Here is a 16268-nt window from a genome sequence, read left to right as displayed (position 1 = left end):
GCTTCTTTTTCTCTGGAACAAGATTTTGAGGAGAAACCGAGTTTCGTATTATAGGATTTGCAGCATTGAAGGGTGCATACAAATTCACCAGTGAGCAGGATTCGAATAAAGTTTTATATTATATATTTGATTCATGATTTCATGTTGGATTAACCTTAACTTTGTATTATATCTACATTTCGACGAATGTCTTCATTTTCCTAGCAACGTACACTGTTGTTTAACTCCAGAATGTTTCGTTTAATTTCAACGTTTGCTTTCTGATTTTATTGCAAAACACACATGAAGAGAGAGAGAGGGTCGAGGAATGGGGTAGGAATAATTAAAAAGGTGTGGCGAATTGCTTGTACAAGCAACGAACGGAACAAAGCGACGAGTGATGTGATAAAATATTCAAAAGAAAGCCAGGCATGACGCGTTTTTCGACCTGTTGTTTGTCTTATCGTACAACAATCACCGAATCGTCGCTATTATCCTGACGCGATCGCTGCGGTGAAAAGCAAATTGCTAGGCACCAAATTGATTTCCAACCATTGAATTGCTCTGTCCTGCAGTTCGCTTGAAATCTTGCGGCTGTGTGCGTGTAACTGAAATGCAAGTGACGGAACGACGGGGTTGGGAGGGGAAAAAAAAAGAAGAGGATGCGCGAACAATAGAAGCTATCTTAACCGCGAGCGATCACCACCCTTTCGATTTTTCCAACTAAACTTCACGTTTGACGTTTGACTGTCAGCTATTCTTTTATGCTTACAGTTATGACTTTGTTCACCCTTTCATAGATCAAGTTACAGATTTTCGAAAATATCTGATTAATATTTATTAAATTTTTGTATATTAAGTAGAAGATTTTTGAACATGGAAGAGTTGATATGATTAAGTTACATAAAAGTGGTGCAAAATCCAGAAGGTATTAATTTAAAGCTTAAAGTTTATGAAAATTAATTACATAAATTCTGAATTAATATTATTAACCATTTGCAAATAGAATCATTGCATGCTTTTCATAAAATAAATAATTTTTCTTGAATACCCAATCAATTTCTCTTAAGTAATAATTAAAAATGAAGAAAAGTATTGTGTATATAAATTGGCATAAAAACCAATGAAAGCTTACATCCTTTCTTTTCATCAAATGTAAGAAAAATCGACTTAAAACGTCCTTATTGCGAGGTATTTTCTCCATTACATTTGTTACCGTTTAACCATGAAATGTTACCTTTCTGGATGTATTTTCCGAATGTAAAATTCACGCAGCAAGTGGCCTGCCCTGCGTTATTGCTTATGTAGGCTCATGAAAAAGCCAATGGCCCGAATGTTCCGTGTTCGAACATCGGCTAGAGTGCATCGTATTTCAGCTACTGCAATTTATCGACAATTTATACGCATTGACGAAACGGGACAGATATAGGATGCTCCTTTTTCGTATAGACACGCGTAAAAGCATCCGAACACGAAGTGCATTGGAACGTAGGACAGCAGAGTATGGCCACTCGAGGAAAAAACATAGACAGTGTAAAGTGGAAACTTTACAGGGTTGTCTCTCTTATGTCTGTACACTTGAGTTTCTATAGAGTAATGTTGCAAGTAAATTGCATCGAAGTGCATCCAGAGAATTATGGGCAAACATTTGTGCAAAATTGCTGTCGTTTATTTTAACTGTTATAAAGTGATCACGAGGAAAGCAGTAGGGTTCAATACGATAAATATTAGACATTTTGGACTTGTTATATACGATGGTTCAAATAGATATTATCCCATTTTGTTTTCTTCCAATAATTTTATTTTATCGCATTTATTATGTGAGTTATTTATAGGGAGAATTGATTATTTAGACTTTTTGATTTTTTTAGAATCTTGATTGATTCTTAACTATTTCATGGAGTTATTTTGGTAAATGAGTAGCTCATAAATTATATTATATAAACTTTTTACGTTTTCATTAGATAATGAATAATTTTTATAAATTTTTATAATTAGAATATATTTGTCTGTTTCAGATACCATTGCAACGATCAGTCTTCGTAACGAGTAAGTTTATTCAGAATTTCTAATTAAATTGAATATTATAGTACGTTTACGTGTAAAGTGTAAGAGGGAAACAGATTATAAATCAGAGGAGCTTAGAGAGTTGCTAATAGGACGCTTTTACGATTGGTTCATTGCCGCAAAGTGCGTCATAAAGAAGCTAATGAACGTCATCTGATGTCCGATGCTATCATTATATATTTACACCGAGTAGCCTCGTGTTTGTTCCGTTTTATTTAGTTCTGTCTCTGGTTTGCATCATTTCTGTCGTCTGCCCGTCTTTCATCGTCTCGGTTACGAATTTCTCGCCGTGAAATTCTTGAAGAACGTTCAAAATTTTACTCGCGTCTATCCTCGTACAAAATTCTACCCTCTGCTCGAGTTCGACGACACTCGAATAATTTATTTCTTGATTATTCAAATATGAATGCAAGGTGTTGATACGATACTTAAATACTACATTTTTAAAGAGGAAGCTAGAAAAGTGAAGGGTTAAAATTTTCTTATTTTATTTTCATTAATTAAAATTTGAAATTAGATTAAAATTAAAAGAATAAATTTTGGACAGCTATCTACTTCTAATTAAAAAATAACAATTTAACATAGATAATTTAAAATCTATCATTTTTATAGACTTGACTCTTCTAATGTTAAAGAAGAAAATTTTCCAAATTTTCTAATATCTACTCAATCAGATTTTTTTTATTTATTTTGTGACTATCAATACCTTGAGCGGGATAAAAATCTTCAAAATTTCACACATGTTCACAATTTTCAAATCTCTAATGATTTCTATCATCATCCTACGTGATTGAATTATTTTTCAATGCAACAAAGGGCATAGTAAAAAGTCGACAAAGATATTGATCCAATAAAAATACGTCGAAATAAATATCGTGCGGCTTGAAACGTTTTTCGGGGCCGGATAGATGAAAAAAAAGGGGTTCAGTTTTACGGATTACCGAGCTTCCGGAAATATTTGTATAACCCAATTTGCCGCTTGACGGTCGTGCAGGGTAAGAATTTTTACGGTACTCTTTTTTTCTTTCTCTCTCTCTTTTATTTTATTTTTTTTATTTTCACACAAACACCGTTCATGGGTCGTCGTTAGCCGGGAAATTTCGACAAAAGCGGGACGTTGAAAACAATCGTGCGTGCTTAACGAATATTAACGTTCCTTTTTACAACGCTAGGAGAGAGAGAGAGAGTTTGCCACATTAATCGCGAGCGACTCTCGTTGTCGACGGAATGCAACCACGATTTTTGTACAAGCAAACGAATAAAAAGCGGGACGTTTGACTAGGTGACCTCCATCCGGCTTTTTGTCACGGCTGTTTGGGATCTCTTCGATGTTGGCAAAAAGATCGTTAGCGGAATCTAGAAATGGTATACCGATGCGGCTTATCGATTCTAATTTACCGGAAAGTCATTATCCTGTAAAAAGTTGCCGTTCGGTTACCGTAATGTCCGGTGAAATTCATCCTGAACCTACTGTTTTCTTCCGGCTCCGTTTGTCTTCATTGGTTACTTGAAATTCCACCTTCGTTTCTAATCAGTTGGTCTAAAAATTGGATGAAAATTTTTTGTGATAGAATATCGTTAATTACTAATGACAAAATTTCCTTTCATAATTTCATTAATAGTTTTTGGGGTTCTAAGAATTTAATCATATCCTATTTTGAAGTGTAACATTGTCATTATTAAATATTACAATTTTGTATTTTATAATTCTAATAGAATTGAAGTCAATTTTAATAATTATAATTTTATATTTTACAATTCTAATAGAATTGGAAAATAGAAAGTTGTTTAGAAAAAATTTTCAAAGAGGACGTAAGAAGGTCTGTTTATTTGAAATTATATTTTCCATCAGATCTAAAGAAATTTTTCTTAAACTTGAAAGGAAAATTTCATTCACGGATGAGTGAAAAGATTACCTACTTTTATTTTCCTTGAATTACACGAAAGCTTTTCATGGATCGTTCCAATTTCTGGACATTGAAGTATCATGTAGCATCACGATTCTGGTCGACTATAACTCGAAAAACAGACACCAGTAAAACGAGAAAGATCGAGGGTCGTTTTCGTCCGGCTATCCGAAAAAATCATAAAACGTGTCGTAACCGTGTCAGGACGTTCGGGTCAGAAAATGTGTCAGATTGTCGATAGGTCAAACTCTGTTTCAATAAAACTAGATCCGAGATGTTCGACACGATGGAGCTCTGATTGTACCACCTATAATCATTGAATTTACTGATTTATTCTCAAGCTTTCTTACTTTAATTCTTATAATTAAATTACAAGCTCTTCGCTTTATTATGTTGCACACAGATTACATATTCTTCTTTATTTACAATATTCGTAATTATAAATTTTATTTTACATAATATCGAAATTTCTAAAACAGAAAAATATGTTTTATTGTTCAATGCAAAAATTAATCAACGAAGGTTTAATTATAAAAATACAGATTCCACACAAAAGTGTAGCAAAGTATTAATAATCAAAAAAATGTATGAAAAGAAAAGTCATCAACAATTCTCAGCATAAATTTCCTCCATTCTGTCTAATGTCAACGAATATTAATAGAAACAGTTAAAATGATTCCCACGATAACAATCAACCTCAGAGGAGCCGTCATTATTCTAATATCAAGAAGGGTGCGTGTTTCATCGAATCGACTTAATATTCATCCTCGAGCCGCTTACAAATTGTATTCTCAATTTTTATGAGCCAGAACCCTTGTTCCACGTGTTCCAGTCATTTTGTATATTCTCTTGAGAAAAAGAAAAATTCAGTCGAGACTTGTAACGATCCTTCGTCAGAATAGAAAGAGATGGATTAAGGAATGCCTGGTCGAGAGGGTTACAATGTTGAAGCTTCGAGTGGACCATTAAAATCGTAGCCAGAGCAATTATATCGATCTGCTAGGCGTTTGATGATGTTGATTTAAGACATGCTTACTGAAGGAGATCGCGAAAGATGCCGTTTATTATTCGCCAGCTTCGATTAGTCGCTACACAGAGGGTTTGATCTTTCCTCGGGTACTCGAACGCTGAAGAGATGGAACTTTGAAATTGAACTTGTCGAAGGTCTGTCGCTATTAGCGGGAATAAAGTTGCAACGATCGGTCCATTGCTTTTGTTTGGAATTTAAAACGAGTCATTTCGAAGAGAGACGGGTTGTTAACGAGAACAAGCGTCGCAATTGATTTATTCTTGTCGCGATTCCGCTATGAACAGACAAATGATTAATCCGTTCGATGGATGAAACCAGACAGACGATCGGTAATTCATTGCTTAAGCAACAGTTTGATTGTTCTCTGTAATAATATCTCCTCTGACAAATGAAACCTATAAAAGTATCGTTAACCTTTTGATACTTGCTTACAATTTTATTTTATTTTTCATTTCATGCCCAATTAATATTTAGTGTGTTTTGTAATTTTTTTTAGACTTTTTTTAACAATTTCAACCCCTTTTTTTAGGGGTACTTTACCTTTCTTTCCTTTTCCGTTAAACGATGTGTTAAAAAAAAATATTGACTCGCGAAATCGGGGAGATTCATTAAAAGAGAATAGAAAAAAAGAAGGTGAAATGACTCGTGGAATTCAATTTAACGGGGTTCGAAGTCATTCACGGGTCGAGCGGTTCGCCAGCGAACCGTTAACGAGTCAAACGTTAACGAATGAGAGTAGGAAGAAACACGTGCACGTTCGAACGAAACTTTTACACCATGTTCATGGAAGAAGTCTCGGAATGGTCTCGTTAAAAAGCGCTCAGAAGTGTATCGGTTATCGAAAAACTTCTGGCCGAACGATTGGTTCGGTGATACCTACAAAATCAATTTCGTATAAGAGAATTCTATTTTTTTTCTCCTGTTGAATATAAGTAACTCATAGTTTTAATATTCAAAGCCTCAAAATTTGAAATACAAATTCAAGTAAATTGTTGCATTTCGAATTACTGTGATTTGGAAGACAGAAAGTTTGACGAGATATCATGACATAAAAGTTTTGCAAAATGGTACTTATAATATATCAATTTAAAGCTTAAGAATTGTTGAAAATAATGGCATAAAGATCCCATTAATATTTTCAATACAAAATGGTTGATTCCTTGTTGAAACAGACAGTACATCAACCAGTTTGTAGATTACTATTTAGTTTGTCTGATGAATAAATCATAAAATATTTACGTAGTCATTTATTTTTTAAACTTTAAACTATAAATTAATATGCCATAAGCACTAGAACTCAGCCTGAAGTTTGAAAACTTAGAAAGTTGATAAACCACTTCCTCAAAACTTTGATATGTAACTGGAAAATTCAGTGTGCCAGTTTCGAAAAATTCAAGCACACTCGATCGTACCTAGAATATTTTTCTATTTTGTCGTGAAAGTTCCAGCAGGAAAACGTTTCGATAAGAGAACGAATATCACGGAAAAATTCTCTGTAAAAACATTTCTGGAGGTGGAATCAGTGAAAAATGTAGGAAGAAACGACGATCGTTGGACAGCATCGCTTAATTTTCAAATTCTATTTTCAAACGGTGACCACCGTTTGATTTTCTCCCGTAGGTAGTAGCCGATGGGGGATCGGGATGAGCGGCATTCTTTTCGATGCGTAACAAAATTAAATTCTCGTCCGACGGATTGGTAACCCGCCGCATTCTCTTGCGTGCGATAAAAAAACTAATTGCAACGGCTCGTCTTCAATGAATTTTCCTGGCCATTATTCAGCCAGCGGGACGTTGTCGGTGGACGAAAAAACGGATACCTCGTGTGTCATCTCGTTCGAAAACTCCTCTTTCTCCTCTGCAGAGCGAGCGAAAGTTGATTGACCATTCCTGTGAAGCTTGAACTTTGATGAATCGCTTTTTAAATTCCACCTAGAATTGCTTGAACGTCCAAGGATTTGTTTGGATTATACTCGTATCAATGATCGACGTTTTCACGTTATCTGGTCATTCTATAATTTATGTCTTTTACACTCTGATAATTCACTTTTCATTTTAACATTTTGTAATTTATTTTAATTTATTATCGCATCCATCGATTTTAAAATCTACAACATTTCATTAAAAAATGTATAATAACAATTCGATTCAAGTCTACCAGAAATATAAATACTTCAAAGTCGTCATTTTCCATAGAAAATGACTGAATTCTTCGGTAACAATAGGGGTGGGAGATCAAAGGATCTGGAAAATATCATTAAAATTCATCTTGTTTGAAAGTGTAAATGATTCAAGGTGGAAGCGAATGTAATTCGAGGAAAGTGTGTATGTGTGTTGGAAAAGAGTGGATTTCATTGTATCCGTAAAATAACCGCGAGAAATTTCTCGTTTAGCCAAAAGGAGAAAAGATTTCCGCTTATTCTCCCTGCGGGGTGGTACGGGTAGATCTTAAGAAAAGCTGCGAATGTTTCTGCGCAACTTCCATGACAAACTTGGCCTGCACCTTTTCAAAGACTCCTCTAAGTTTCCTTTCGTAAAGTTTTACCTTGACCCAGCAGCGGTAGTGGCAAGCATCGGGATGAAGTGCAGTGAGAATGTGCGCAACTGGTTGGCCGACAACTTTCCCGACACGTGAGAATTGCAGATGCTGCCTCGTTCTTGCTTTTAAATGTCCTCCCTTCAAGCTGTTAGGCGGCCCCGTTCGTTTCACCACGTTTCTTCTTTGCTTTCCTCGGTCACCCTCTTTTCCGCTCTAAAACGCCCGCTGACGAATCAGCTTGCCAACGAAAGTTGAAAAGAATAATCGAAAAAAGAAATTTCACCAAATCGATAGGTCTCTATTAGAAATTTTTCAATCTTTTCTATTAAAATCTCTTTTTTTTTTAATTTTAAATATTGATTTCCGGAAGTGAACTGTGCGAGAAGAGAATTGAAAGTTTACAGGAAAGCGTGGAAAGTTCGAAAACCGTGTACACGATGGCAAAGGAAATTTCCAAGTTTCACGTTTCTTCGTGCGCTATTAAATATGAAAACTAACGGGAAATTCGCACCAAACTGCGCTTTAAAATCGTTACACTTTCGTGAATTATTAAAAGGCAATATTTTGAGTAGATTGAAACGATGATTCATTCGTTTTATATTTAACCACTTAAGTAGACCGGATAAATATTATAGTTCCACTTGACGCAACACCCTCTTTTTATCTGAAATATTGACTCCGCTTTAGAATAATAAAAAAAAAAGTCAATTTAGTCGATATAGGAGGAACTATCGGTGCAATAAAATCGTTGGCGTAGTTGTTAATCAGACAAAGAACCGCGAGAGACGTGTACTCGCTACGCTTCCCCTTGTATCGGTTTTACAGGTGCATCGAACACTCGGAGGTGCATCAAGGTGCAACGTGTAAGTGCATTCTCGCATAATTGCACGATCCGATGGAATCTTCGTGTGTTACACGGTCTCGTTTGCAGTACAACGAGCTACTCGGTTCCGTATATTTCTGTGCAATCTAACCTACTCGATTCAGCATTGTCCATGAACAATAGAAATTATTATTAAATAAACTTTTAAGAATTAAAATTACGAGAGATATAAAAATTTCTAGGTACTCGTTACAAGATCAAAGAAAGTATAAAAATATGAAAATTGCAATTTATAAAGTTATAAAAATCTATTTTTAATTAAAAAATTTTCCTATTAATCAATTACCCAAATTTAACCTTTTGACAATGGTAACACTTTTAATCTTAATATTGCACATATTTAGCATATTTTTCATTTAAGATGAATTAAATATTTTCTCTTTTATAATATAATTAATTTACGTGTTAAAATCATTTAGTTATGATATCCACATTTTTACCGTCTCCCATAATTCAGCATCTGCGTTTAAATCATTAATACCGTACATTAAATTCCATTTATTTATTCAACATGATTGATGATCAATTTCTCGGGGGGGATGGAGGTGAAAATCATTAATGCATAATACAATACTAGGTACTTACATTTCCTACACGATCATCAAATATATTTTAATGAACTGCAACCTCGTAATTTTTCTCGTTATTATTCACAAAGTACCAGCCAGCCAGTGTGTTATGAATAGCGCAAGAACACTCAGGTATTCAATGATTAATGATATTGCGGAACAATGGTGGTTTCACGGAAAGATCCGAAACGAAAAGCGAGGATAATTTCTGCCACGTCATCGGCCAGGCAACCAACCAAGGAATCCGGCCATGATTTATGCTAACAATAGGCAAAGTTCATCAGAACCTGGTTTGAATGTAGCCCGACAGAGAAACGGCGTGAAGGGAGGGGAGGAGAATTCGGAAAATTTTGAAACTCTTCCAGCTCTGATTCCCGACGATTCCGGATCCCCATGTTGGCTCATCAGTCACACGTGACTGTATAATGTCCATTACACGCGGAACTGGCGAATGGATTAAGCAAATCGGCTCACGACGCGCGTAACATGCGCTCACGTTTGCATAGTGACGTTCGTACGTGTGTTTGCGCGAATTCACTCGCACACACGTACACGCGTTCATCGCGAGTGTACGTACACCTGGCTGGGTGTATCGTAGCCCACAGCACCGGTTGCACCTAGTATCGGTTAGAATTTCTCAAGCCACAATAATTTTAGATACCGGTGACCATAAATATCTTTCAGTCGGTTGGTAATTTTAGGCCACCACTCGTGTAGTCTCCTTGAATGTGGCAACGTATACAGACACAAAATGGAATGCTTTCGAGCTGTTTGCTTCATTGTCTCTTGATTTTTTTCATTGAAATTTTTTAATAATTTCAGCAAAATTATTTTTTGTATTTTATCTTACCCGAAGAGACCATTTGGGGACGCTCATGGGCGATAATCAAAGGGTTAAAGCATTAAGAGTCTAATTTTGTTTAATTTTAATATAATTTTTGTTTATTATATAATTTCATATAGTAATAACACTATTGAATTTTTGGCATTGCATTTTAGCCCAAATATTTAAACTTTCCCTCGATTATATTTAAAAATATAAGAATATTGTCAAATAGCAGTGCAACGAATACCACAGAATATGTTGATTTTAGTTTTTCTTGAAATTTTATAGCATTTTATAGTATTTTATGTCCTTGATATTATCATTCGATCTAATTCTGCGTGGATATTATTTTTCGGTTATGAAAATAAAACAGTAGCTCCCGCGGGAGCAATATGCGAATTCTCAACGGGGAGAAAGAAGGATTGCAGACTTTTATATTCGCGGAAAAAGTCGAAGGAGAGGAGAATACAGAATGAAAATATGTACCATACAAAGTTTTCGCGGAAAGGTAGCACTATTACAGTTTTCACCAAACATCTTACAAATTTTTATTAATTCTCCTCGATCTTTTACAAAAATTCCTATGAATTGAATAGAATATCTATCAAATTATATATTTGTGGAAAATGTGAAATTTGGAACAAAGCTAATTCCAGAAAAAAAAAAATAAAGAAAACACCATGAAGAATTTTTCTTCTGTCGATCTGTAAAGCACACTTCGTTCCAACCGTTTCTTGGGTATCTTCATACTATTTCGGGGATGAACTATTTATAGATGGCCGTTTATTGGAAATCGAGAAGCACGTTAATGGTGCAGTCAAGTGTGCTGATTGTGAGTGACAAATATTTAACGAGCCAAATGGTTTCGTAAGATGGTGAACTGTATCGTGGCAGTTAATTCGATGAGTCAGTTGTTTTGCACAATGTTAAAGTAAACATGCACGCAGCGTTGCAAAATTAAATCGCTTACACGTGTGTTGCTTTTCTCATTTCTTTCGATTTTTCAAAGAATTCGAAACATCGAGGTTAATAAAATCATTATTTAAGGTATACAATCTTCTCCACGAAGATCTCGATTGAAAATGCAAAGGAAAGGTAATCGAATTAAAATTTTGCGCAAAGGATTCTTCAGTTTCATCGAGAATGCATTTTTGCACAGCTCAATGTTGCATGCGCAGGTTAACGGGTTGGAAAGTCAATGAAGCAGATGCTTTTCTTGGTGCGAAATGGAATTGTAAATCGCACTGGAACTATCCCGTACTCGGCCACGCATTCTCTCATTTCCCTTCATCTTCTATGCACACATCTTTTTCCCCATATCACTGTTTTCCAGCTTTCCACCTACACCTTCGAATAGCTTCACATCGACGTTCAAATATTCATTCATTCTTCTTCCTCCACCTTGCTCCCCTTTTTTCCTCTAGCCACTGTTCGTATTCGGTTGGCCATCTCTTTCAATTTTCTCGACCTTTTCCCAGATAGATTTTGTCCCCTCATTGCTCATATCTGATTTTTCATTCACCTTTCTTAACGTTGTTTTAGAGTGTCAATTTTTTTTCATTTTTTAGTAGGAAAGATATTTTTACTCGGTTGTCAAATGTAAAATATGAAGAGATACGTCAAAATGTAAACGAGAAAGCAAATAGAAAAAGTGATAAAAAGTAGGATTAATTGTTTGACAAATGACTAAATAAATATCTGGACAAATAACGTGTCAGGGTAGCTTTTATGTCCACGACATGCTGCTGAATCTTTCAACACATAAAACGTAATTAAGCGACACATTGATTAATGGTCAAGTACGTCTGAAAAATGTCACGAAGAAAAATACTTAAAATAATATGCGTGGCAGATAGACAGAGAGACGAGAAAGGAGATTTCAGAAAACAAATGGAACATGTCGAAAGCGGAAAAAGATATATTTCATGCTAACACCAACTGAGAGAAAGATAAACGTCCATTGAAATTGATATAAAATTCATTGTTTCATTCTCTATTTTTAAATCTTTATTCCTTTTATCATTGTTATTATAAAATATTATTCCAGTATTTATTTTCAACTTCTGTTGAAAAGTGAGTTTGGATTTCATTTGCATTCAAGAATCTTAATTTAGAACCTTAGAACTTTGAAAATTTCAAAGGTTTCACAGGGGTACCCTGAAGCTTTCTAATACCAAGGGTACCATAGAGGTATTCTAAGACCTCCTTGCTTCCAAGGGTGCCCATGATTCCAAGGGAACCTTAAAATTTTCATATATGTTTTTTTATATTCTGATGATTTGGCTCAGACAGCTTAATATACTTCCTATTGAATTATAATAAGTAGAATTCCAGCAGTAGAATTCTTTAAACCCACCATCATCTTCACTATTTATTTCCAATTAAATATATAATAAAGTTTGATCAAGTCTAAATCGTTTTCTGTATATTCAGAATTACCTGCATCAGTTTCTCGGTGAACCTTATGCAACCTAGTTAAATCCCGGGTATTTTGTGCAACTTCAGAGTCACTGTTTTGTTGTCGAAAGTTTGTATCGTTAAATAAGACCATCTGCGGTATAAATTTCATTCTTGTACCTACCGCGAGGTACTCCAAAGTGGTAGCAACTTTTTGTTAGAAAGTTCGATCTCGCTCGTGGTTGAATCACTTTTTTTCAACTTAAGGGCTGGGAAAGTTTCGTTGTAAATACGTCGTGTGTTAAAGAGTCGTGTGTAAACGTTCAATCTCGTCGAGACAAATACAGAAGCCTTCTGGCTGAGCCAATGTGAAACGCAGCGAACGAACGTTTTCCAACTTTCCACATAATGTGTTTTCCCTGCGTTAGCTAACAGAACGGCAGCAAAATAGCGAGATCGTTTGGCCGGACTACTGTGTATAATTAATTAACATCTGTTTATGCTGCGTACGAGCTTATAAATATTCATAGAGCCAACAGCCGAGGTATCTGTCCATTGAATCCGTCGATGTTCGGCTTCCACAAAAAATCATCCTATTTAAATGGTGCAAAACATATTTGTCGAAGATAAAGAAAATGAATTAAATATAATAATTAGAATCTTTTATTGGTACGTAGTAAGAGGTACTGAAATTTTAATGAGATAAATGAATTTTATTATTTTTTTTAATATTTGTTATTGTTTCTGGATTAAATGTGAATATAAATTTTTGGGAAATTAACTGTACTTCGTACCGATGGAATTGTTGAAATTCAACTTGATGTAACTTACAACCGACCAAAAGGTACACGAATTCCGCATGTTAGTGCACGTTAATTGAATCACGCAAACTGTGGGAAGTTAATTAGTTGCTACCGAGCTCGATTTTGGTATTTGTAATTCTGCACCCACCAATGTATGATACAGGTATTGTTTGCGAGAAGCAAGTCTGACAGTTGCAGGGAACGATCAAAATAGAAACATCAATAGATATGGTAATATTACCAAATGTTATTACACAAAGCAGCGTATAATAAAAATAGATTTAACCCTTTAAATAATTTTCTATATATTTTCCTTTTCAAGAATAGGATAATGTATACAATTATTGATTTCTGTATAATAATTGGTTCTTTTCCTAAAAAAGCAGAAAATATAATATAATTCTATTTGGAACAAAAAGTATTCGAGCTACGAGAAATAATTATATTTTATTATTTAACCCTTAGATACAAAATTAAATTGAAATTGTGCCTCTCTCCCTGGTCCGCCGCTCGAGGGTTAAGAAACTCATTATTTAATATTTTTCACTTTTTTAAGAAAAGGATCAATCTTTCTATAATGATTAACAACTGTACACGTTATTTTATAAGAAATCCATTCGCGAGTTCAAATTCAGACCGACACAATAAATATTGTTGAAGAAGGTCTTCTCGAAAGCAGGCCTGTTGGAGAATCGGGCAAAATGTATATTATTCTCTCTGGCTCGACAAGCTTCCGACTGTTCGTCTATTTTTCTTCGGGTCTCATCCGTATCTTCTCTGCGGTGCATCCAACAGGAATTCTGTCGCGTATTCTTCATAACGACACTTGCTTTTGACGAATGTCTCGGGCCACCGGTGAGCAACCGTTGTCGGCTCGCCGTCTCGATTTAGCACGCGGTCTCAGTGACTCATTCCGCGCGGCACACGCGCCGCATTCCAGTTTAAAGCGCAGCTGCTACTTAGCGCCGCAAATAAGTTTCGAGAGAGTGCTTTGATCAATTGTCACCGTGTAATCGCGCATTCTTCCTCGTAGACATGTCACCGATCGATGGCCTTAAACTTAAGCGACTGGTGTCGCCGAGATTTTTCATTTTTACCGGTGACATTTTTCCACGCTTTGGATTCGTTTTTAAATTTAACGAAGTAACGTGAATTTTCTGTATTGTTTATTTCGTTATTAATTTCACGTTAAAAACGACGTACGTGGACGCGTCGGAAAAAGAAGATTTCCAGAGAAACGAGGACGAAACGGCGAAAGTACCATTTTCCCGTGTTTTGTCTGAAAGCTTTGTTCGCGGTGTTTTTTCTCGTACTGGAAAAACGTGTGGAAGTGTGTGTCCTCCAGGTTGGAAAGCTGGCTCCGTTTCGCGTTACGATATCGTGGAAAGCAACGATACCGTGTTTTACCGTGCGGTACTTGAACATTTTATTCCACGCATCGGGAGAATACAAAGACTGTCTGTCTGAACGACAATCTTATTGCACGACCCTTGAATATCGTGACAATAGTTTGCATTATTTGTGGGATAGAAGTTACAGATTTCAGCTGAGATTTTAGGACATTGGAAGTCCCAGTTCATGACAGAAGAGTATCATGAAATGGCACTTATGGTACATCAATTTGAAGCTTAAAGATTAAAGAATACGACTACATGGAGGATTTATTAATATTTTTATCGTTTCGACGTGTAAGCGATTGGAAATTCGATATTACAGTAAAAATTAATCATTTTGTGCTTTGAATATTTATGAATCATTTACATATTAATTTTCGTGAAACTTTAAGCTTTAAATTGATATGCCATGAGCGTTATTTAGTGAAACTTTTCTGTCATCAAATCTCTGTCAAATATTTCCAAATCAGACTGAAATACTTTTGAAATGAAATTATTTTATAGTACCTTTAATACACTATGATTTATGTTATTTAAAAAAAAAAAGAATCGTATTCAGACGAAGCAGTCAGTGTCGTTGATACATTTGCATTAACATTACGTGTGACAAGGGAGTAGAATTTTTGGAGAGGCTGTAGGTGTGAACACGCGTTACAACAGAATCGTTTATCACGTCAAAATTATCTAATTATTCGGGATGAGAATAGGTGCGAGAGAGGAGGGAACTGTACAAGCGGAAATGCATCGCTGCAACGGCGCGTGTGTTACAATTCGCTGCTGTCGTCATCGATGTAATCTACGAGGGCTATAATTCGCAGCCGTGGTTAAATTGAAAATTCTCCTGAAAAATATTGTAAAAAAGAAAAAGGAAAAAAAAAATTGGGCGAGAGGAAGAAATTAGAGATTAAATGAAACATAGGTGGGTCGTGTTTCTCAAATTATTTTTCGAGATTGTGTCGTTTGATACGATATATAAAATTCTTCAGTGAAATTGAAACGAACGAAATGAACGGTTCGCAGCTGGTTCGAATTCGATCATCCTCCGCTCTGATCTCGATTACCGGCTCGAATTGCCGATAAAATATGCATGGTTGTATTCTCAACGTCGCTCTGCCCGTGCAAGGAGATAATTAGGATCGAGCCAGGGTACTAATGGAACAAAAAAAGAGAAAAACAATTCCGTTTTCGATGAGTCTGTTCGATTTAGCTTTGCTACCGTAGTCGTTTCGATGTGATTTAATTAATGACGTCGATTCTCGCGGGCAACTATGCGCGAAACTGTGCTCCAACGAATTCGTAATAATTTAATTAATGAACGTAATGAGATTCCTCGATGGATCGCGCGCAAATTGTATCGAGAGCGTTCAAAATTGGTCATTCGGATCATAAGAAGAGTTGATATTACGTTTTTTTTTAAATATCTTGCTGTGAAGATTAATTATTGGAATTTACAGTAGGATTTTAAATAGCACGAATTTTATGTAAAATGTTTAGATATCTATTTTAACAGTAATCTGTACAAAGCGATTGAAACTGATATAGATTGTTGAAAAGAATACATGTAACATTATCGAGTATGTTATCGTAATCAAAATGAAACGCAAGGGAATGCTGTAGCTGTCGTAGTGAATAACGTAACAAATAATTAGTATCAAATATCGTTTAATTACACGACTATTGTCATTACCACAGTATTACACCGGGCTAACGATTGTACCGTACCGTGCTTATTTCCGATTAAATCCCATGGTGTATCGTAACTCGGATCGTAACTGAATAGTGATTAGAATAATTCATTGGATTATGTTTCTCATTACATTTGCTTCATAAATTTCGAAGGTTTGTTAAATGATGACATTGAATAATCAATTTTTC

At 35.4% G+C, this 16268-nt stretch overlaps 1 protein-coding gene across 2 annotated transcripts in view; it reads left to right on the top strand.

Annotated features, from left to right (window-relative positions):
* The window catches only part of LOC117604412 (uncharacterized), a 201701-nt gene that overhangs the window by 61278 nt on the left and 124155 nt on the right, over window positions 1–16268 (top strand). For both annotated transcript variants that reach the window (XM_034324430.2, XM_076689248.1), the window contains one exon: window positions 1998–2028. The gene's annotated coding sequence lies outside the window, so the exon portion shown is untranslated. The remainder of the gene's footprint in view (window positions 1–1997; window positions 2029–16268) is intronic.

The sequence above is a fragment of the Osmia lignaria genome, chromosome 7 (assembly GCF_051020975.1).
Source record: "Osmia lignaria lignaria isolate PbOS001 chromosome 7, iyOsmLign1, whole genome shotgun sequence".
Lineage (NCBI taxonomy): Eukaryota > Metazoa > Arthropoda > Insecta > Hymenoptera > Megachilidae > Osmia > Osmia lignaria.
Note: the sequence above shows the minus strand (reverse complement) of the source record. Positions and strands in the feature narration are given on the sequence as shown.